The 25,240-nt window shown below is 40.2% G+C and overlaps 1 long non-coding RNA gene across 1 annotated transcript in view; it reads right to left on the reverse strand.

Moving 5' to 3' along the window:
- The window catches only part of LOC106967696 (uncharacterized), a 56,728-nt gene extending 33,004 nt beyond the window's left edge, over positions 1–23,724 (reverse strand). The window contains exon 1 of the long non-coding RNA XR_001428986.3: positions 20,217–23,724. This is a non-coding gene — a long non-coding RNA (uncharacterized LOC106967696). The remainder of the gene's footprint in view (positions 1–20,216) is intronic.
- Positions 23,725–25,240: the final 1,516 nt, after the last annotated feature.

Raw genomic sequence — 25,240 nt, forward strand, 5'->3', positions numbered from 1 at the left:
GGTGGTAGACATTAGAAAAAGCTAAACAGAAAAAAAAAGAAAAGAAAAGAAAAAGAAAAAGCTAAACAGAATATAGACCTCATTTCCTTTGGATTTTGTGTGAAGCTTACTGTGGACAATACCCCCCTGTTGCCATTTTACGTCAGCGTTAGGGTAAAAGAAAACCACAAATGGAATTATTTAAGATTTCAGGTTCCATTTTTGTGTTCTACTCTGAATGAAGAGTTTCAAAACTCTGTAGCGTGGATTAGGGGACATTGGAGAGAAAAGGGTGGGAGAAAGAGAAAGAAAGTTAGGAGAAGCTTGTTTTGTAAAAAATAAACTCAGCTTGAAATGACAGCCCCAGTGGTTTGGGCTCAGTTTCAGGACACAGGGAAGATAAAATTTAGACACCACTGGAGGAGAGCAATGAGGATGGGAGCAGTGTTTATGATACCACATTTGCTACTTGACTTAATTTGAGCTGTGTTAAGTATCAAGGGGAAAATGCACGAGTGTTTATTGGGAGGTTTATGTGATACTGTGGGAAACACAGTGGTCCTGGAGCCTGGGGCTTGTGTTTGAATGTCCAGTCTGTGTCTTACTGCATTTGCAACATAAATATTGGCCTTTTAAGACTGAAGATGAGAATAATGATGTCCTTCTTTCAGGATTGTTCTTGGGACTAAATGAAAAATAGCTGTAAGACACCTGGCATGTGTGAGCACTCAACAAATCCTAATTTCCTTTCTTCTGAGCCCTCTGCCCTTGAAGCTATTCATGGTGATCCAGGTTTTATTTACTTAATTTTATTTTGAGAGAGAGAGAGAGAGAGAAAGGGAGCATGAGTGAGAGAGGGGCAGAGAGAGAGAAGGAGATAGAGAGAATCCCAAGCAGGCTCTGCACTGTCAGTATGGAGCCTAACACAGGTCTTGAACCATGAACTGTGAGATCATGACCTGAGTCAAAATCAAGAGTCGGAACTTAACTGACTGAACCATCCAGGCGTCCTCGTCATCCAGGTTTTAAGGGCTCTTTAGTAGTGGGTTTCAAATTTTGGTCTCTGTCACAATGGCCTATGGAATTCTCTTGCTGAACATGTGCCTGAGCCTCAGCTTCAGGGATTCTGATTTCATATGCAGAGCATATTCTGATTCATGTGCAGAGGGGGGCTATATGTTTGAACTTCTACTTTTTTTTTAAATAAAATATATGGGTAATTTTTGTCAACATTAAAGTTAAAAACTACCAATAAACTATCTGAATCCCTCACTGCCTATTTAGACATTGAAGCACTAACAGCATGAAGGTCCTTCACAAATTCGCCCTCACCTATTCCCTAACAGAGTTTTCCTTTGTCTGTCTTTCATTCCAGACATACTTCCCCGTCACTGGTCCTTGGGAAGACCATTGCATGGCTAACCTCCTCTTGTTCACACACTTCCAAGGCCTAATGTGTTCTGTTCCCTATCTCTTTGGTTCTATAATTCTTATTCTTCCTTAAAGATCCAACATAATGGTTTAGCTATTCCCTCTCTCTTCGCACTTCCTTCCACTTCCTAGTAGAACTTATGCCTTTGAATTTCTCTCCCATCTATTCGTACCAGGCATTTAGCAATGGTCATGGACCATGTTGGTTGAAGTCATTAACCATCCTTCCTGTTTTAGGGTTTGTGGTCTTTGGGGTCAGAAAAGTGTTTGTGTTTTACAATTTTTTCAGGTCCTCCTAACACCTAGTTCAGTGCCTGTATTTAAAGGTACTCTATAAACAGCTGGCTAGTGAATGTAATAATTGTTAGTCACAGTCAGGAGCCTCCTTATACACTGACTTGAGCTTAGGAAGATCACTGCAGCTATGACAGCAAATACTTCTGGTCTGCTATCATCCACCATTCTAAGTACTTTGCAAATAGGAACTTGGTTAATGTTCATAACAACCCTAGGAAATTTATATCATATTATTCTCCTTTAAAGCTTATTTATTTATTTTGAGAAAGAGACAGAGACTATGAGTGGGGGAGGGGCAGAGAAAGAGGGGGAGAGAAAATCCCAAACAGGCTCTGAGCTGTCAGTGCAGGGCCCAGCGTGGAGCTTGATCTCATGAAGTATGAGATCATGACCTGAGCTGAAATCAAGAGTTGCCACTTAACCAACTGCCACCCAGGTGCCCCTATATTATTCCCATTTAATGGAAGAAGAAATTGTGGCACAGACAGGTAAAGTAACTTGTCCAAGGTCACATAGCTAAGAATTGTCAGAGTGGGGGTTCTAGCCCAGTTTGGCTGGCCCCAGAGTTTTAAGCTCAACCCCCACTTAAAACTTCCTCTTCGTAATAAGAGATGGAATTTAATTAGTGCTGACTATGAGTGTCAGGAACTTTGCTACATAGCACACATTTTTTTCCTCTTTAAAAAAATGTGTTTGTACACTTTTGTACACCGTTTATACAGCAGTGATGGAAGGCAGTTTCATCCCCATTTTGCAAATAAAGGAAAAAAGTTTGATTAAGTTACCCAAGACCCCTGGGCTAGTAGCCTAATAAGATTCAAATCCAGGTCTGAATTTGAATCTGTCTGGTTAAGCATTCTGCTCTGTTACTGAGGATATATTTGTTTCTTACCACTTTTTGGTTATCTATCTAATTTTCACAGGAACACCCTGCTTATTGCACCCACCACCCATGCTCTGTCAGCTGCAGTAACATTTCCTGTCATGCCACAGCCAACCACAAAACTGGGCTCTAGGCTTTTCTTTGTATAAAGGAAAACCTCCATGGTCAGATACAACAATGGAAATATCTCTGCCCTGCTGATATATTGGTTTTGAGGTTCATAAAGATTTTATTCTCTAACACGTATATGTATATATATGCCTGTGCATATATGACTTTTTTAAATATTTATTTTTGAGAGAGAGAGAGAAAGGTAGTAGAGGAAGGGGCAGAGAGAGAGGGAGACAGAAGATCTGAAGCAGGCTCTATGTTGACAGTAGAGAGCCTGATGCAGGGCCCAAACTCATGAACCCTGAGATCATGACCTGAGCCAAAGTTAGATGTGTAACCAACTGAGGCACCCAGGCACCCCATGGGTGTATGTGATTTTTATGCACTTGTGTACTTGTATATGTATTTAAAATTTGTAAAACCTAACTCTACTGACAGCATTGGGTGCACGCATAGGAAAAAAAGTTGCAAAGGCGTGTGGCCAATAGCCAGTTCTTTTGCTGTTTACTCTTCTCCCATCTGGAGGATCTAAAAGAGTTGAAGAGATCTGTTGGATATCAGGGAGACTGTTTCTTTGGGGAAAGCAGTTGCAGTGCAATGGAATTTTCCTTTCTGCTCCATGGGGGTGATGTGGGAAGTACCCTTTATCCCAATCAGACTGTAAAGGGCTTCAAGAAGATTCTGACCTTGACTTGTATCTGATGGAATCTGTGTAGCCCAGAGGCTGGTGGTAGATTATGCCTGGAAACTGATTCACTGCTCTGCTTTGTCCATCCTTGCCATTGTGCCATCCATTCAAGATTGAATCTCAGTGATAGCATTTTTAATTTCATCCTGACTAGATTTTACTTCTTTTGTCTCCACAAAAAGTGATTCTATGCTTTTTTTCAACCCAGCTACTATTCTTATTATCATGGTTCTAAATTCTAGTTCAGAGATCTTGCTTATATCTGTGTCGATTAAGATCCTGACTGTGATTTCTTCCTGTTCTTTCTTTTGGAGTGAATTCCTTCATTTTGTCATTTTGGAGGAAGAAAAAATTAATAAAATAAAAAATTAAAATTAAATAATTAAAAACAAGACAAAAATCAAATAAAGGAAGCTAGATCCTAGATGTGTTTTCATCTGCTTGTTGAAAGAAGCTTGATAGAATAGAGAAAAAAAGGGAAAGAAAAGAAAGGAAAAAGGTAAGAAAAATTTAAAAATCTGAAAAATTTATGTAATAAAAAAGAATAGAAAATTTAAAAAAATTAAAAAATAAAGTAAAAATAATTAAAAAAATTATTTTAACGTTTATTTATTTTTGAGACAGAGAGAGACAGAGCATGAACAGGGGAGGGGCAGAGAGAGAGGGAGACACAGAATCCAAAACAGGCTCCAGGCTCTGAGCTGTCAGCACAGAGCCTGACGCGGGGCTCGAACTCACGGACCGCGAGACCATGACCTGAGCCAAAGGCGGATGCTTAACCGACCAAGCCACCCAGGCGCTCCTTAAAAATTTTAATTAAATGAAAATAAAAATTCATTTTTCTCTTTCTGTATCCAAGAAAAAGAAAGAAAAAAACAACAAAAACAATTGAAACAAAAAACAGAAGCAAAAAAAATGAAATAATGAATGAACCAGCAAACAGAATGAAACCTGAATGGAGTTAGATCTAGTTTCCCCTAGAACTCAAACTATGAAGTCTTCTATCGTCCATCCACTCAGCAGGGGCAAAGATTTGTGCTGATTTTTTAGGGGATGTGCTTGGAGGGTGCAGCTGGGTGGGACTTGGTGCAGTTCCACTGACCACTAGATGGCACTGCTTAGCTACTGGAGTGGATCAGTGTGGTGCATGTGGGCGGGGAGAGCTGGAAATGGCTTCACCCAGCTCCCTAGTCTCTGGCACAGGAGCTTCAAGTTCTCACTGACCCATGATCAAGCACTCATGGCGTTTCTTTTTACTGTTTAAAATATGGCTATTAGAAAATTTAAAATTGTACACATGGCACACGTTTGTGGCTTGTATTATGTATTTATGGATAATGTGGTTCCAGATAGTAGTCCTTCTATCAGTCTGGATGCTTCCTAAAGTGAAGATGTCAAAAACACGGAGCAGATCCTACAGTCAATTCATAATGGATCTATATTGTGAGCAAGAAATAAATGTTTGCTGTTTTAAGCCACTGGGGTTTGGGATTGTTTGTAGTATTAATGTCCTCACTATTCTGATTGGGTCAACATGGAAAAGGAAAGGCAGCAGAAGTGAACCTCCTGAATATTCTATTCTCTGAAACCTCCACGAATGTCTATTTTCCTTCTTTAGACTCCTCATCTCCACAACCAACAACCACAAATATCAGAATCTTTTAAAATTTTCCTTATCCTTTTAGATGGACTCTGGTCTAGGAGTAATTCAGAAGGAGAAAGGCAAATCCGATATCACTGTGTAGATTTTTTTTCTTTTCTTTCTTTTTTTTTAGAGTATTTTTTTTTTAAAAAATTATTTATTCTGAGAGAGAAAGAGTATGCAAGAGTTGGGCAGGGCCAGAGAGAGTGGGGGAGAGGGGATTTTAAGGAGGATCCACACTGTCAGCACAGAGCCCGATGGGGAGCTCAAACTCATGAACCGTGAGATCATGATCTGAGCCAAAATCAAGAGTCAGACACTTAATTGCCTGAGCCATTCAGGTGCCCTGGATTTTTTTTTTTTTCGTGTCTTGACACACAAGGAAGATAGCTTTCTGATTGTCTTGCCTTTGTAAATGAGGTCAACATAAAGCCAGAAGACTCATGCCCCAGTTTGGTCATTTCCTTCCTGTCACAGTGATCCTTGGATAAACAGCCCACTCTTTCAGTTAAGCCTCCCTTCCTGTTTCTCTTGCTCCCTGGGCCTCTCTATGAAGTATTCACATTAGGGTTTTACAAGCATATTCTGATGACAGTGTGAAAGGCATATAGAATTGGACATCGCTAGGAGAACAGTGGCAGTCAAACCTGCTGTCATAATCCAGGGAAGAGATGACAGAATCACACCAGTGAGAGTGAGGCTGGTAAGAGTTCATTTCAATCATCAGTCGAACAAATATTTACAGAAGGTGCATCATATATCAGAAACTGTGCCTGGATAAGAGGTAGCTAAGCTTTACTCTCTGCCCTCAAAGAGCTCTTAAGATGATGATTTCAACATCCAGTGAGTGCTGAATGCTATGATGTGCAGATAAAGAAAGGGAAATGGGCTATTTTGTGAAGCTTTCCTAGAAATGGTGATAACTGAATGAAGTCTTGAAGGATGAATAGGATTTGCCAGGGAAAGAGGGTAGGAGAAAGATTTGAAAGATACTTAGGGGGAAGAAAGAGTCTCAGACGATTTCCCATTTATGACTTAGCACCTGGAAGATGGTCACTTCATTGATGAGTGTAAGGAATAAAAGAAGAACAGCCTAGTAATGGGAAAAAAGGACACATTTAGATTAAAAAAAATAATGAGTTTAGAGTTCTAGTTAGGAATCTAGGAATGACTGCCCATTAGTGGTTAGAGATCTATAGGACTGGAGCAAAGAAGAAAGGTCAAAACTTTTAGATTTCAGAGTCAAGAGCTTGTCTATGGGTATTTGAAATTCTAATAATGGGTGAAAATGCCCAGGGAGAACAAGAGTCTATGTATTCATTAACTCATACATTCAGTATTTATTGAGAGTCCACTATGGTAAGTGAAGAAATGTGAGATCAACTTGGATAGATATGTACTTTTAAAAAATGCAGGAGTGTAGACTCTTCTTTCAAGAAACTTTTTATTGTTCAGGGAAAGTGATCAATAGCTGATAACTAGATAGGATAGGAAACCAAGAGAACACTTTTAAAGGATGAGAAGACTTTCTGGAATTGAAAATGTAGTTGAATTTTACCTACATTTGGAAAAAAGCTTTTTGTTAATGAGCTAAAAGTTTATTGTACACATATCTATTAATATTATTAAAGTTTGCAGAGGTTTAATCATATTTATTAATGTAACCGTTCACTTCTCTCATTATCTGATTGTTCTGCACTGCAAATAATGAATCTAGAAGACTTATGTTTCAAAAGAAATTGATTAAACAAATTTTAATTGACCATCTCCTGAGGTGTTATGCAGGCACAGAAAAGTCAAGACCTGATCATGCCCTCTGGGACTTACTGTTTATAAAGATTAATGCCTGTGGACTGCATAGATAATCACTGGGATGAGACTGTACTTCCATTTGTAGAAAATCTCTTAAAAAATAAGAAAGTGGAAACATTGAGGAAAGTCTAGAAAATTGAATTAAGGCTCTGTTTGTGTCAAATGAACAACTAAAGAATTTGAGCTTTCTCTTTTTCCTTGTAGGCAATGGGATCCATTTATTAAAGGGGGCCTGCACAGAGGGATCTTGTAGGACAGTGACTCAAAGGACAGGGGAATCAGTTGGGGACTACTGTAGTTGGCCTTTATGGGAGGTAATAGTATGTAGGTAGTAGAGTTAAGGATGAACACAACTATTGCAAAGGAAGAATCCACAGATCGTACCAACTGAATAAGATGGTGAGCATTAAGAGGTACTCAGGAAGGACTTTAGTGTCTTGATCCTCTGAGGAGAGTAGTTCCTTAACAGAAAACAGAAAGTCATAGAGTGAGGTGGGTTTGGGATATGAGTTTGAAGATAAGGAGAGAGGGGAGAGGCAAAGATCTGCTTAGACTCATGAGCAAAGAAGTAAGAGCTGAGATATTCCTGGACCTTCTCCAAGGAGAATATGTAGAATTGAGAAATCGACACAGTTTTGTTGTTTTGAAGGGGCACATACAGCCCAGTTTTTATAGCAGTGCTATCAACAATAGCCAAAGTACGGAAAGAGCCCAATGTCCTTTGATGGATGAATGGATAAAGAAGATGCGGTATATATAGGAGGAGCCAAGATGGCAGAACAGCATGGAAGTTTTTTGTGTGTCTCGCTTCCATGAAATACAGCCAGACCAACACTAAACCATTCTACACACCTAGAAAACTGATTGGAGGATTAACACAACAATCTGCACAATCTGAACCAGAGAATTCAGGAGGTACGTGGTGCAGAGGGGTGAATTTTGGGGAGTGAGAAGCCGCGGAGGGTAGGGAACCGCTTTTGTGGGTGGAGAGAGGACAGAGACTGGGGAAGGGGGGAGAATACGGGAAAAGCACCCTTCCCCAAAAGCAGCTGGAGAGAAAGTGGAAAATTGGAAACAGCCGCAGGGACTAAACTAAAAAGGGAGAAAGGAGAAAGGAGAGGGTTTAAATTCCATTAAGCCTGTAAATAAGGGGAGCACAGAGTCTGCAACTCCGCAGCTCGATACCTGGCGGTGCTCTAGTGGGAAGGGCGAATCCTCAGGAACAGAGTGGGGTCCGGGAGGTTCTCGGGCCACATGGGGAAAAGCGGTTCCACTGCTGGAAGGACATTTGGTAGAGACTGTTAAAGCCACCTGGTCCCAGCAGAGCCCAGAAAACGGCCACATTTGCTGGTGCTGGAACAAGGTTGTTAAGGGTGAAGCCTGTTGCCAGATGTGTGTTGTGATTTGCCATAATCCCTGAAGTACTGCTACTACACTATCTCAAGAACTTTTTCTGGGGTGGGCTGGCACCTGGCCGCAGTCTCGGGGCACCAGGAGCAGCAGGGTCCAGCAAGTGTTCCTGGGTGCAGCCGACATTTGGCCATTGCTCGGTGAGACCCTCCCACAGAGGGGTGGAACAGGTCAAAGCCGCAGTCCTTCAGAAGTCAGGGGCCGGGGAAAACAGCCGCCTCTGACACAAAATTCAGGAGAGAGGTACTGCCTGGAGCTTGGTCACGGAGAGTGAAAAAGCAGGGAGTGGACGAAAGCTGAAGACAGAGGATGAGTGCACAATTCCTGACCTGGGAGAACAGACTGGGTAGCTGGGTGGTGCCATTTTCACTGCTCCTGCGCACACGCATACGTAGGTGCACCTACGAGCACTGCAACAATCCATCCCAGTAGGCTAGCAGCGCCATCTAGTGGAGAGCGGAGCTGTTACACTGAGCCCTGCCCAATTGGGCCAACTTCATTCTGCAAGAACACAAGTCTCACCACCGGCTTAGTTTGTGGACTATAAAGCACTACACAGACTAACTTCCAGAGGAAAACAAAGTAATTTCAGTCCTACTTCAATCTGTTAGCAGGTTCATCTATTCAATTTTCTTTCTTTTTTTCTTTTTCTCTTTTATACTTCTTTTCTTTTTCTTGAATACAGAAGGAGAAAAAATTCATTTTTATTTTCAATTTTTATTAAAAATATTTTTCTTTAATTTTTCTACTGTATTTTTTACTTTTGTGTAAATTAAAAAAATTCTAATTTACTTCCATCATTTCATTTTAGTCTACTTCAGTATATTCATTTTTTCAAATTTTCAAACAATTTCCTTTTTTTTTTTCTTCTTTTCCTTTTTTTCTCTAATCTATCAAGCCTCTTTCAACACCCAGAACAAAACACACCTAGGATCTGGCATCATTTATTCGCTTTTGTGTGTGTGTATTTGATCTATTAATTTTAATTTTTTAATTTTAATTTATTTTAACTTTAATTTTTCTACCTCATTAATTCCTTTTCTCCCTTCAAAATGATGAAATGAAGGAATTCACCCCAAAAGAAAGAACAGGAACAAACGACAGGCAGGGACTTAACCAACACAGATACAAGCAAGATGTCTGAACCAGAATTTAGAATCACGATAATAAGAATACTAGCTGGAGTTGAAAATAGATTAGAATCCCTTTCTGCAGAGATAAAAGAAATAAAAAATAGCCAGAATGAAATTAAAAATGTTATAACTGAGCTGCAATCACAGATGGATGCAGCGGCGGGAAGGATGGATGAGGCAGAGCAGCCAATCAGCAATACAGAGGACAAACTTATGGGGAATAATGAAGCAGAAAAAAAGAGGGAGACTAAGGCAAAAGAGCATGATTTAAGAATTAGAGAAATCAGTGACTCATTAAAAAGGAACAACATCAGAATCATAGGGGTCCCAGAAGAGGAAGAGAGAGAAATGGGGGTAGAAGGGTTATGTGAGGAAATCATGGCAGAAAACTTTTCTAACCTGGGGAAAGACACAGACATCAAAATCCAGGAAGCACAGAGGACTCCCATTAGATTCAACAAAAACCGACCATCAACAAGGCATATCATAGTCAAATTCACAAAATACTCAGGCAAGGAGAGAATCATGAAAGCAGCAAGGGAAAAAAAGTCCTTAACCTACAAAGGAAGACAGATCAGCTTTGCAGCAGCCCTATCCACAGAAACTTGGCAGGCCAGAAAAGAGTGGCAGGATATATTCAGTGTGCTGAATCAGAAAAATATGCAGCTAAGAATTCTTTATCCAGCAAGGCTGTCATTCAAAATAGAAGGAGCGAGTAAAAGTTTCCCAGAGAAACAAAAATTAAGCAGTCTGTGACCACTAAACCAGCCCTGCAAGAAATTTTAAGGGGAACTCTCTGAGGGGAGAAAAGATGAACAACAACAACAAAAAAAGACCAAAAGCAACAAAGACTAGAAAGGATCAGAGAACACCAGCAGACACTCCAACTCTACAAGAAACATAATGGCAATAAATTCATATCTTTCAGTAATCACTCTAAACGTCAATGGACTCAATGCTCCAATCAAAAGACACAGGGTAATAGAACGGATAAGAAAACAAGATCCATCTCTATGCTGTTTACAAGAGACCCACTTTAGACCTAAAGACACCTTCAGATTGAAAGTAAGGGGATGGAGAACCATCTATCATGCTAATGGTCGACAAAAGAAAGCCAGAGTAGCCATACTTACATCAGACAATCTAGACTTTAAAATAAAGACTGTATCAAGAGATACAAAAGGACATTATATCATAATTAAGGGGTCAATCCACCAAGAAGACCTAACAATTGTAAACATTTATGCGCCAAATGTGGAAGTACCCAAATATATAAATCAATGAATTACAAACATAAAGAAACTCATTGATAGTAATACCATAATAGTAGTAGACTTCAACACCCCACTCACAGCAATGGACAGATCATCTAATCAAAAAATCAACAAAGAAACAATGGCTTTGAATGACACACTGGACCAGATGGACTTAACAGATATATTCAGAACATTTCATCCTAAGGCAGTGGAATATACATTCTTCTCCAGTGCACATGGAACGTTCCCCAGAATAGACCATATACTGGGACACAAATCAGCCCTAAGTCAGTACAAAAAGACCGAGATCACACCATGAATATTTTCAGACCACAACGCTATGCAACTTGAAATCAACCACAAGAAAAAATTTGGAAAGGTAACAAATACTTGGAGACTGAAGAACATCCTACTAAAGAATGAATGGGCTAACCAAGCAGTTAAAGAAGAAATTAAAAAGTATATGGAAGTCAATGTAAATGATAACACCACAACCCAAAACCTCTGGGACGCAGCAAAGGCAGTCATAAGAGGAAAGCATATAGCAATCCAGGCCTTCCTAAAGAAGGAAGAAAGATCTCAGATACACAACCTAACCTTACGCCTTAAGGAGCTGGAAAAAGAACAGCAAATAAAACCCAAAACCAGCAGAAGACAGGAAATAATAAAGATTAGAGCAGAAATTAATGCTATTGAAACCAAAAAACCCAGTAGAACAGATCAATGAAACCAGAAGCTGGTTCTTTGAAAGAATTAACAAAATTGATAAACCACTAGCCAGTTGGATCAAAAAGAAAAAGGAAAGGACCCAAATAAATAAAATCAAGAATGAAAGAGGAGAGATCACAACCAACACAGCAGAAATAAAAACAATAATAAGAGAATATTATGAGCAATTATATGCCAATAAAATGGGTAATCTGAAAGAAATGGACAAATTCCTAGAAACATATACACTACCAAAACTGAAACAGGAAGAAATAGAATATTTGAACAGACCCATAACCAGTAAGGAAATCCAATTAGTAATCAAAAATCTGGCAAAAAACAAGAGTCCAGGGCTAGATGGCTTTCCAGGGGAATTCTACCAAACATTTAAGGAAGAGTTAACACCTATTCTCTTGAAGATGTTCCAAAAAATAGAAATGGAAGAAAAACTTCCAAACTCTTTCTATGAAGCCAGCATTACTTTGATTCCAAAATCAGACCATGACCCCACTAAAAAGGAGAACTACAGGGGCGCCTGGGTGGCGCAGTCGGCTAAGCGTCCGACTTCAGCCAGGTCACGATCTCGCGGTCCGGGAGTTCGAGCCCCGCGTCAGGCTCTGGGCTGATGGCTCGGAGCCTGGAGCCTGTTTCCGATTCTGTGTCTCCCTCTCTCTCTGCCCCTCCCCCGTTCATGCTCTGTCTCTCTCTGTCCCAAAAATAAATAAACGTTGAAAAAAAAATTAAAAAAAAAAAAAAGGAGAACTACAGACCAATTTCCCTGATGAACATGGATGCAAAAATCCTCAACAAGATATTAGCCAACTGGATCCAACAATACATTAAAAAAATTATTCACCACGACTAAGTGGGATTTATACCTGGGATGCAGGGCTGGTTCAGTATCTGCAAAACAACTAACGTGATTCATCACATCAATAAAAGAAAGGACAAGAACCATATGATCCTCTCAATAGATGCAGAGAAAGCATTTGACAAAATACAGCATCCTTTCTTGATAAAAACCCTCAAGAAAGTAAGTATAGAAGGATCATATCTCGAGATCATAAAAGCCATGTATGAACGACCCAACACTAATATCTTCCTCAATGGGGAAAAACTGACAGCTTTCCCCCTAAGGTCAGGAACAAGACAGGAATGTCCACTCTCGCCACTGTTATTCAACATAGTATTGGAAGCCTTAGCCTCTGCAATCAGGCAACACAAAGAAATAAAAGGCATCCAAATCAGCCAGGAGGAGGTCAAACTTTCACTCTTCGCAGATGACATGATACTCTACATGCAAAACCCAAACGATGCCACCAAAAAACTGCTAGAATTGATTCATGAATTCAGCAAAGTTGCAGGATATAAAATCAATGCATAGAAATCGGTTGCATTCGTATACACCAACAATTAAGCAACAGAAAGAGAAATCAAGGAATCGCTCCCATTTACAGTTGCACAAAAAACCATAAAATACCTAGGAATAAATCTAACCAAAGAGGTGAAAAATCTATACACTGAAAATTATAGAAAGCTTATGAAAGAAATTGAAGAAGATGCAAAAAAAAAAATGGAAAAAGATTCCATGCTCCTGGATAGGAAGAACAAATATTGTTAAAATATTGATACTACCCAAAGCAATCTACATATTCAATGCAATCCCTATCAAAGTAACACCAGCATTCTTTACTGAGCTAGAACAAATACTCCTAAAATTTGTATGGAACCAGAAAAGACCCTGAATAGCCAAAGCGATCTTGAAAAAGAAAACCAGAGCAGGAGGCATCACAATCCCAGACTCCAAACTATACTACAAAGCTGTCATCATCAAGACAGTGTGGTACTGGCACAAGAACAGACACTCAGATCAATGGAACAGAATAGAGAACCCAGAAATGGACCCACAAACGTATGGCTAACTAACCTTTGACAAAACAGGAAAGAATATCCAATGGAATAAAGACAGTCTCTTCAGCAAGTGGTTCTAGGAAAACTGGGCAGCGACATGCAGAAGAATGAATCTGGACCACTTTCTTACACCATACACAAAAATAAACTCAAAATGGATGAAAGACCTCAATGTAAGACAGGAAGCCAACAAAATCCTCAAGGAGAAAGCAGGCAAAAACCTCTTTGATCTTGGCTGCAGCAACTTCTTACCTGACACGTCTCCAGAGGCAAGGGAAACAAAAGCAAAATGAACTACTTGGACCTCATCAAAATGAAAAGCTTCTGTACAGTGAAGGAAACAATCAGCAAAACTAAAAGGCAACCAACAAAATGGGAGAAGATATTTGCAAATGACATATCAGATAAAGGGTTAGTATCCAAAATCTATAAAGAACTTATCAAACTCAACACCCAAAAAACAAATAATCCAGTGAAGAAATGGGCAAAAGACATGAATAGACACTTCTCCAAAGAAGACATCCAGATGACCAACCGACACATGAAAAAATGCTCAACATCCCTCATCATCAGGGAAATACAAATCAAAACCACAATGAGATACCACCTGACACCTATCAGAATGGCTAACATGAACAACTCAAGCAACAACAGATGTTGGCGAGGATACGGAGAAAGAGGATCTCTTTTGCATTGTTTGTGGGAATGCAAGCTGGTGCAGCCACTCTGGAAAACAGTATGGAGGTTCCTCAAAAAACTAAAAATAGAACTACCCTACGACCCAGCAACTGCACTACTAGGCATTTATCCACGGGATACAGGTGTGCTGTTTTGAAGGGACACACGCACACCATGTTTATAGCAGCACTATCAACAATAGCCAAAGTATGGAAAGAGCCCAAATGTCCATCAGTGGATGAATGGATAAAGAAAAATGGTATGTATATACCATGGAGTATTACTTGGCAATCAAAAAGAATGAAATCTTGCCATTTGCAACTACATGGATGGAACTGGAAGGTATTATGCTAAGTAAAATTAGTCAGAGAAAGACAAAAATCATGACTTCACTTATATGAGGACTTTAAGAGACAAAACAGATGAACATAAGGGAAGGGAAATGAAAATAATAAAAAACAGGGAGGGGGACAAAACAGAAGAGCCTCATAAATATGGAGAATAAACTGAGGATTACTGGAGGGGTTGTGGGAGGGGAATGGGCTAAATGGGTAAGGGGCACTAAGGAATCTACTCCTGAAATCATTGTTGCACTATATGCTAATTAATTTTTATGTAAATTAAAAAAAAAAAGATGTGGTATGTATATAAAATGGAGTATTACTCGGCAATCAAAAAGAATGAAATATTGCCATTTACAACAATGTGGATGGAGCTATAGGGTATTATGCTAAGTGAAATAAGTCAGCCAGAGAAAGACAAATATCATGACTTCACTCATGTGGAATTTAAGATACAAAACAGATGAACATAAGGGAAGGGAAGCAAAGATAATATAAAAACAAGGAGGGGACCAAACATAAGAGACTCTTAAATACAGAGAACAAACTGAGGGTTGCCAGAGGGGCTGTGGGTGGGGGGGGGGGCGGTGAGCTAAATGGGTAAGGGGCATTAAGGAAGACACTTGTTGGGATGAGAACTGGGTGTTATACATAGGGGATAATTCACTGGAATCTACCTCTGAAATCACTATTGCAATATATGCTAACTAAGTTGGATGTAAATAAAAAAAAAAAAGGAAATTGACACAGCTTTATGTCAAACAACTGGGAAGAACCATGGTGGAGATAGGCAGCAGGAAGGCGAGCCAGTAAAGGGATTGTTAAAGGTGTGGTTTATAGAAGACTGTTAGAAGCCTAGGGAGAAGGGTGATTCTACAAGAAAAAGGAAGTGGTCAAAAGTATCAAATGCATAGAGCCTAAGGAGGCTGAGGCTTCAAAAAGGCAGTTGGGCTTGGTGATTAATGCACCATGGTGACCTTCAAGGGGCAGTTTCAGAAGGAGGCCAAGGGAAAAGTCACAAAGAGAAAATGGGGTGGGGCTAGTGAAAAGGGGAAGGAGTGGTTGCAGACTATTCATTCTAGAAGTTTGTTACAGTGAATTATAGAGTAGAGAACTGGTTTGTAGCTTCCAGGAATAATAGGTAACTCATTCATTTATTTGTTTACTAGGGCCATATTTATTAGAGCCTACTATGTGCTTGTTCACTGCTAGGTGAATAAGGTGGGCCTGATCCCCAGTATTACAGAACTTGCATTCTAGTGTGGAGGGATAGTCTGTAAACAATGAAGACAACTTCAGATATTGAAAGTGGTATTGATGAAAATAAAATGAGGCATGAAATAAGCACATAGCTGTTTATGGAAAGAGAAGGTGTGTAGATCTTTTTTTTTTTTAATTTTTTTTTCTTCAACGTTTTTATTTAGTTTTGGGACAGAGAGAGATAGAGCATGAACGGGGGAGGGGCAGAGAGAGAGGGAGACACAGAATCGGAAACAGGCTCCAGGCTCCGAGCCATCAGCCCAGAGCCTGATGCGGGGCTCGAACTCCCGGACCGCGAGATCGTGACCTGAGCTGAAGTCGGACGCTTAACTGACTGCGCCACCCAGGCGCCCCAAGAAGGTGTGTAGATCTTGAGGCAGGAATGAGCACCATATGTTCAAGGAACCCAAAGGACCGTGTGTCTAGTGCTTGATACACTAGGGGGAGAGTGATAGGAGACATCAGAGAGACACAGGGAAGGACTTTGAATTTTATTCCATGTTTACGAGAACAGACACCATTGGTGGATTTTAAATAGGGGAGTGACATGATCAGATTTACAACTATCAAATTCTCTTTGGCTGCTCTGTGAAGAATGGATTGTAGAAGAAAGCATGAGTTCAAGCTTGGACACATTAATGAGAAGCTGCTGAATAATTCAGCAAAGGGGTAAGCATGGCTTAGACCAGACAGGTAGCCCAGAAAATGGGGAGAAGGGGTCAGATTTGGGATATGTTTTGGTGGTAGAATCTCCAATAGGGTACGCTAAATGATGCTGAGGATAAGGGGAAAAGAAAAATGAAGGGTGACTCTTAGGTTTTTGGCCTGAGTGACTACATAAACAGTAAAAACATTTCCTGATATGGGAAGACTGGAGGAGGTGCAGATATGGGGTGTGGTATGGTGGTAGGGATCAGGGGTTTCATTGTGCTTATACGGGACTTGTTTTGAGCCATCCAAGTGGAGGTGGAGTTCATAGGAGTGGCTGGAGTCAAGTGCTGTCCTAGTGAGGGGCTGTATATTTGTAAGGCATCGATTGAGGGCAGGAATATGCTGGAAAGAAGAAGAGAGGAGGAAAATGAGGAAGGTGGGTTTGGGTGGGTGAAGAAGGATTCGATCACTGGCCCAGAGAGGGTTTCCATGGAAAGCAGGAGGGACACCACTGATGCAGAAAAGGAAATAAAGGCACATGTAGCAATAGAGTCCTTTAGAGGTGGAAGGAAGAAAGGAGACAAGGCTTAGCCTGAATGCCCTCTGATGTCTCTCTGAAGTGAGAGATGAAGTCTCCTGGTCAGGGGGATTTGAGTGAGAGGAACTGTTGGAGCCTGAGGACAGAGGAGGTTTGGAATAACATTTTGGAGAATCATTTGAGAGTAAAGAGCATGGAGTGAGAAAAGCCCTTGACCTCAGAGTCCTTAATGACCCTAAGGCAAGAACAAGGAACCTGAATGGAATAACCCAGTGAGGGCATGTGTGGGATACAGAAAGACCCTAGAGCACTGAGTGGGGCTGGGGCGTTAGGTTCCTGGTGTAGGCAAAAGGCTAGGTGTTGGCAGCAGCATAAAAATGTGGAAGTGCAACTAAAAGCTGGGTCCACAGACCACAGTTTCAGCATCCCTTGGCAGTCTGTTCCAGAAAGCCAGGGCTCCAACCCAGATCTCTGAGTCAGGCCATGCAATTTAATTAGATCCCTGGGTGATGTCCTATGTGTATTAAAATTTGTAATGAGCTGCAGTAGGGAATGAGGATTTCAAGGGTTAAACATTTTGAAAAATAAGAATAGTGTGTTCCTGCAGAAGGTCAGAGGATCTTTCTTATTGATTCATTTAATACATTTTCCTTTTTATAGATCTTTATGTTTTCCTGATTTTAAAAAAGAATGTACACCTGTTTCAGAAGTGGAAATATGGGCAGGTATGAAGGCACTAATGTCCAGCCACATTCCTAGGGACTGTTTCAATAATAGAAGGAACTGAGTAATGACTGTGAGGCTCCCTGCAAGTTTAATCTCTCCCAGGGAGTTATCACCAGGAGGCAGTTTAGCAACAGAGCATTTTTTCTTCATAAGATGACCTTCAGCTAGTTACTTAGCCCCTATTTCTTTATCAGCAAAATGGGTATGTAAGTAATACTACATAGGGTTAATGTAAATATTACATTAAAAATTTATGCAAATACTTTAATAAAAGCCCCAAAAGTTATTATTACATGTACTAGGGTGAGAAATCACCAGGCAAAACAAACTTTTAATGCATGTAATATAAAAGTTCGCCTGCTTGGTGGTCTTTGGGCCACTTCCCGTACAAACTACTAATTTGAAGATCCTTATCAGCATGACAGTTTAGGAGAAGAACCCTGGAGGACTGACGAGACAGTATACATGCCTAATGTGAGGCACATGGTCAGGGAATGGAAGCCAAGGTCTGTGCAAAGGGGAGCAAGGCATGAAGTATTTGGTGTGGGAAATTAGAAGCAACAGAGCAAAATTTCAGGTCCTGGGATGGAACACAGGTTTCTCCTGGGGCTTCCTCCACTTTGGGGCTTTCCTTTTCCGTTTCCCATTAGTCCCCAGATGCAATGTAAATTGCTTTTGCAGTTAATAGCTGCAAATCAAAACTATAAAAACCAGGAAATAAATGTATGCCCATACATAAATGCATGCCCCTGACGAGGCTGGGGGTGGGGGGTGTTAAACAATTTGGAGATCTCCCACTTTCTCATGGTAGCTTGCCTAAATATTTAAATAAGCACTGATGGGGGAACCTGGGTGGCTCAGTCAGTTGGATGACTGACTTCGGCTCAGGTCGTGATCTCACAGTCAGTGAGTTCAAGCCCCTCAAGAGGCTCTGTGCTGACAGCTCAGAGCCTGGAGCCTGCTTCAGATTCTGTTGTCTCCCTCTCTCTCTGCTACTCCCCACTCATGTTCTGTCTCTCTCTGTCTCTCAAAAATGAGTAAACATTAAAAAAAAATTTTTTTTAAAGCACTGAAGAAACGCTATGATACATGTTCAGCATAATGCCATACAAGGGTATATGAGGTGTTTAATTTGCCATGTGGCACCTGTAAGGTTGAAGGAGTACATACCTTCTAATGCGCTGAGTAAGTGTGTCCCTCTTTTTGAAAGTCCCTCTAACTACGGGTTGTGCTTGAGCTACAGCACTAATATATTTTTGTATGAGAGAATAATGAAAAACCCTGGTCGTGCTTCTTTAACATCCTTTGCACCCTTTGTCTTTCCTGGGGAACAAATGGGGGATTGAAATTATTTTATGCACGGTAGATTTGTTTGCAAAGGCAAAGTTGGTACACTTTGGGCAGCACAGTTTTAACCTCATTTTTGCAATTCTTCTGGAGAAAGATGCACACTATCATTAATTCCTTGAGGAGTGACACATGTGATTTTGGAGCTTCCTTGGATTTAATACAAAAACAAACCACTTACAGAATAGGTAGCCTGGGCCCAGCACCGTGCTAGGTACTTAGCAAGCACTGTTTTATTCCAACTTCACACTAACCCTCTGAGGCAGTTCCTTCTGTTATTCCCAGATAAGGGCACCGAGGCTCAGAAGGGTGAAGTAAATTGGACAAATTTACGCGACTAGTTAGAACAGCAGAGATGGGATTCAAACCCAGATTTTGCACTTGTAATCAATGTTACATTTTCTCTTATTCCTCACAGTCTTCCTCTGGATGTCATTCAAATCTCTTGCTACCTTTAACATCTACTGTAGCAGGAATTCTCCAGCCTTCTAAGGTTACCTTTTCTTTTAGCATCCAAACAAAACGACTCTGTTCCTGTATACCTGAGAAATCTAACCACCTCACCAATGTTTCCAAAACTTCTGAAGGGTAGAGAAGACTTACATTCTTTCACCCCTTCTCATTCTGAACTCTTCCTTCTATCTTGTTCTCATTACCTGCCCCTGACATTAAGCACTTACTGTTCACAGTCAACGTATAGCCTCACATCCTGCACATGCACACAGCTTTTCCCTCTCCATTACCCTGAACACTGCTCATCCAAAGGGAGAATATATCAGCTGGGTTTTCTGTAAAGCAGAAATTGAGACAGAATTAGGAGTGGAAGAGGTTTGCTGAGAAGGGGAGGTGGTAATCCCATACAAGATGAAAGAAAAAAGAATCAGAGTTGGGCAGAGAAAGCCTTCAGACTGCCATATAGATCTGACAGGGGTGGTCATGAATATCAGTCTCAAAGGGTAATCCTCCTAATGGAGAGTGTTTTGAACTTTGTGTGGAAGAAGAAGTGGCCCAAGATGATAATATACATGGACTCATGAAGTGGCAGATGGTGTGGTCAGGGTCCTATAAAGAAAAAGATCAGGGGAGGAGCCAGATGGCGGAACAGCATGGAAGTTTTGTGTCTCGCATCCATGAAATACAGCCAGATCAACACTAAACCACCCTGCACACCTAGAAAACTGGTTTGAGGATTAACACCACAATCTGCACAACCTGAACCACAGAACTCAATCTGCACAACCTGAACCACAGAACTCAGCAGGTATGTGGCGCAGAGAGGTGAACTGGGGGAGACAGAAGCCTCTGAGGGCAAGGAGCTGTTTTTGCATCCAGAGAGAGGAGGCGGGCAGGGGGTGGAGGAGAATATGGGAAATAAACAGGGGAGCACAGAGTCTGAAACTCTGCAGCTCAATACCTGGCGGTGCTCTGGTGAGAAGGGCGAATCCCCAGGAGCAGAGTGAAGTCCAGGGTCTTTGGGCCACATGGGGAGAAGCGGTTCCTCTTCTGGGAGTACTCCCCACAGGCAAAGGTACCAGCAGATCCTGGAGAACAACCACAGCCGTTGGTGGTGGAACAAGGTTTTTATGAGAGAATCCTGGTGCCAGATGTGTGTTGTGATTTTCCATAATCCCTGAAAGACTGCTGCCAGACGATCGTGTGAACTTTTTCTGGGGTGGGCTGGCAGCCCGCCGCAGTTTCTGGGTATTGGCAGCAGCGCAGTCTCAAACGTTCCTGGGTGTGGCTGGCACCTGCCCATTGCTCGATGAGACCCTCCCGTAAAGGGGTAGAACTGGTCATAGCTGCAGTCCCTCAGAAGCACGGGTAGGGAAAACAGCCGCATCTGAGATAAAACTCAGGAGGGAGGTGCTGCCTGGCAACCTGACGGCTTGGTCACCGACAGGGTAAAAGCGGGAAGTGGATGGAAGCCAGAGATGGAGGACGGGTGCACAATTGCTGATCGCAGAGAACGGAGTTCCAATACTAGAGACTGGGAGCTGGGTGACGCCATTTTTCACCGCTCCCGCGCATGCACGCACACACACCTACAAGCGCTACAACAATCCACCCTAGTAAGCTAAGCGGCGCCATCTAGTGGAGAATGGAACCATTACACTAAGCCCAACCGACTGGTCCAACCCGGCTCTTCAGGAACACCTCAAATCTCTCCTCCTGCTTAGTTTATGGACTATAAAGTGCTTCATAGTTTGACTTCTAGAAGAAAACAATGTAATTTCAATCGTATTTCAAGTCTGTTTGCTGGTCCATCTATTCAATTTTCTTTTTTTTTCTTTTCTTTTTCTTGAATACAGAAAGGGAAAAAATTTATTTTTATTTTCAATTTTTATTAAAAATATTTTTCTTTAATTTTTTTCTACTATATTTTTTACTTTTTTGTAAATTCTTCAAATTCTATTTTGTTTCCATCATTTCATTTTATTCCATTTCATTGTATTCATTTTTTCAAATTTTCAAACACTTTTTTTTCTTTTTCCCTTTTTTTCTCTAATCTATGAAGCCTCTTTCAACACCCAGATGAAAACACACCTAGGAACTAGCATCATTTATTTGATTTTTTTGGTGTGTGTTGTTTTTAATTTTTTAATTTTAATTTTTTAATTATAATTTTTTTAATTAAAAAATTGTTTGCTTCATTAATTCCTTTTCTTTCTTCAAAATGACAAAATAAAGGAATTCACCCCAAAAGAAAGAACAGGAACAAACGACAGCCAGGGACTTAACCAACACAGATACAAGCAAGATGTCTGAACCAGAATTTAGAATCACGATAATAAGAATACTAGCTGGGGTGAAAAATAGATTAAAATCCCTTTCTGCAGAGATAAAAGAAATAAAAGCTAGTCAGGATGAAATTAAAAATGCTATAACTGAGCTGCAACCTTTTAATGGTGCCACAGTGGGAAGGATGGATGAGGCAGAGCAGCCAATCAGCAATACAGAGGACAAACTTATGGGGAATAATGAAGCAGAAAAAAAGAGGGAGACTAAGGCAAAAGAGCACTATTTAAGAATTAGAGAAATCAGTGACTCATTAGAAAGGAACAACATTAGAATCATAGGGTCCCAGAAGATGAAGACAGAGAAATAGGGGTAGAAGGGTTATGTGAGCAAATCATAGTAGAAAACTTTCCTAACCTGGGGAAAGACAAAGACATCAAAATCCAGGAAGCACAGAGGACTCCCATTAGATTCAACAAAAAACTGACCATCAACAAGGCATAGTCAAATTCACAAAAAATTTGTGGCAAGGAAAGAAACATGAAAGCAGCAAGGGAAAAAAAAAGTCCTTAACCTACAAAGGAAGACAGATTAGGTTTGCAGCAGACCTATCCACAGACACTTGGCAGTCCAGAAAGTAGTGGCAGGATATATTCAATGTGCTGAATCGGAAAAATATGCAGCCAAGAATTCTTTATACAGCTAGGCTGTCATTGAACATAGAAGGAGAGAGTAAAAGTTTTCCAGAGAAACAAAAATTAAGCAGTCTGTGACCACTAAACCAGCCCTGCAAGAAATTTTAAGGGGAACTCTCTGAGGGGAGAAAAGATGAACAACAACAACAAAAAAAGACCAAAAGCAACAAAGACTAGAAAGGATCAGAGAACACCAGCAGACACTCCAACTCTACAAGAAACATAATGGCAATAAATTCATATCTTTCAGTAATCACTCTAAACGTCAATGGACTCAATGCTCCAATCAAAAGACACAGGGTAATAGAATGGATAAGAAAACAAGATCCATCTATATGCTGTTTACAAGAGACCCACTTTAGACCTAAAGACACCTTCAGATTGAAAGTAAGGGGATGGAGAACCATCTATCATGAGAATGGTCAACAAAAGAAAGTTGGAGTAGCCATACTTATATCAGACAATCTAGACTTTAAATAAAGACTATAACAAGAGATGAAGAAGGGCATTATATCATAATTAAGGGGTCAATCCACCAAGAAGACCTAACAATTGTAAACATTTATGCTCCAAATGTGGAAGTACCCAAATATATAAATCAATTAATCACAAACAAAGAAACTCACTGATAATAATGCCATCATAGTAGGGAACTTTAACACCCCACTTACAGCAATGGACAGATCATCTAAACAGAAAATAAACAAGAAAACTGGCTTTGAATGACACTGGACCAGATGGACTTAACAGATATATTGAGAACATTTCATCCTAAAGCAGCAGAATATACATTCTTTAGTGCACGTGGAACATTCTCCAGAACAGATCACATACTGGGACACAAATCAGCCCTCAACAAGTACAAAAAGATCAAGATCATACCATGCATATTTTCAGATCACAACGCTATGAAACTCCAAATCAACCACAAGAAAAAATTTGGAAAGATAACAAACACTTGGAGACTAAAGAACACCCTACTAAAGAATGAATGGGCTAACCAAGAAGTTAAAGAGGAAATTAAAAAGTACATGGAAGCCAATGAAAATGATAACACTACAGCTCAAAACCTCTGGGACACAGCAAAGGCGGTCATAAGAGGGAAGTATATAGCAATCCAGGCCTTCCTAAAGAAGGAAGAAAGGTCTCAGATACACAGCCTAACCTTACACTGACTCCACGATCGACAAATCCCTTTTTAAAGGGAATGCTAAATGAAATGAAGTGTTTCTTTTCACTTTGAAAGTAGTGAGCACTTCACAGTGGTATTAGCATTACCTGTGACATTGTGAACAATAGATGTCACAGACATTTTGATATTGCATCACAATCGTCACGAGTATCTCAAAGTACCATTTATGTTTCCCACTGCCATAAACTTTTAGGCACACCACTAGCTGTTGTCATGTCATGCTTTAATAAAGAAGCATATAAATTAGGTTTTTAATATATTTTGATGATTGCATTTCAATATAATTGATATCCTTTGTAATCTTATGTATTTTATTTTTGACATTTAAAATTTTTTTTTCAACATTTATTTATTTTTGGGACAGAGAGAGACAGAGCATGAATGGGGGAGGGGCAGAGAGAGAGGGAGACACAGAATCGGAAACAGGCTCCAGGCTCTGAGCCATCAGCCCAGAGCCCGACGCGGGGCTCGAACTCACGGACCGCGAGATCGTGACTTGGCTGAAGTCGGATGCCCAACCGACTGCGCCACCCAGGCGCCCCTATTTTTGACATTTTAAACCAATATTGTGAAAAAAGGCTGGTTCACCGCCTTTCCCCAGACTGCTGAAGGGGTTCATGGCATGAAAAAAAGTTAAGAACTTTCTGTATGTGTATAGACACATATACTAGAGCAAAAATGCAATAATAATAAATAATTTAACCTTATTAAATTAAATCCAACAATGATCACTGCATCACTAAAAAGTAGCATATAAGTCTCATTGTATATTTTTTACATTGATATAAAGCCTTTTTAGACACCATTTACATGCATACGTGTATACACACAAACACACACAAACACCCCTTACACCACACACACACACACACACACACACACACACACACACACAGTAGTCTTCTATAATTCCAACTAGTGAACATAGACCTCTAGTTTCGTGAAATTATATAAATGTTAATTTGGTCTTATAATTTCACGATCTTTTCAAAGTGAGGAAATTCCACAGATGTTGAAAAATTCAAGAAAAATGTTATCTACTTGAGGTAGTTTCTACTGTGCCCTTTAAAATCTAGATATCACATTGAAAGGCTATTACAAGTGATTTTTTCCCCAAATTTGGATTTGCTTCTTTCTCAATTCTTACTAGTTAGAAACATTTGAACAATTATCTACATTTTATTACAGAATTATACTTCATATGAACATGGCTCTATATTGTTTTTAGATATCCCTGACTTATTTTTAAAAATCTACATTATATGATTAATTGTTATCTGGTAAAACACATACATAGGTGTTTGTGTTTATGTGTGTATGTATATGTGTGTGCCTTTTAATTATGGTATTATTCAACCCACCTTTTAAAAAAATTCTCCTATCATGTTAAAATGTATTAGGCATATTACTGTGATATTTGCAGAATATCTTTGGAACATTTGTATGCTCAGAAACTAATATGAAAATCAATACAATCTCATTCAAATGAAAACAAAAAAAAGAAAAAGATCATAGACAAGAAAGTCTGGGGTAGTGGCGTATGGACGTAATGGGAGTAGGCCTGAAGTCTGAAGGTGTTTGTATCATTTGTTAATACCCCGCAAAAAGCATTCACCCCAAAATTAGTTGGCTATTTGATGTTAGCCAGTTCCTGGTCTACTCTAGAACTGGCAGAACAGGGACATGAATAGAGTGGTCACAGTGGCAGAGATGGAGGCTATGCCTAGTGCCAACAGTATAGACTTCCACTCTCCAAGGCTCATCTAGCTACTTCCTCCTGGGAATGCGAAACCTGTCAGTAACAGAGCATGATGC

This window comes from Acinonyx jubatus, chromosome A3 (assembly GCF_027475565.1).
Source record: "Acinonyx jubatus isolate Ajub_Pintada_27869175 chromosome A3, VMU_Ajub_asm_v1.0, whole genome shotgun sequence".
Lineage (NCBI taxonomy): Eukaryota > Metazoa > Chordata > Mammalia > Carnivora > Felidae > Acinonyx > Acinonyx jubatus.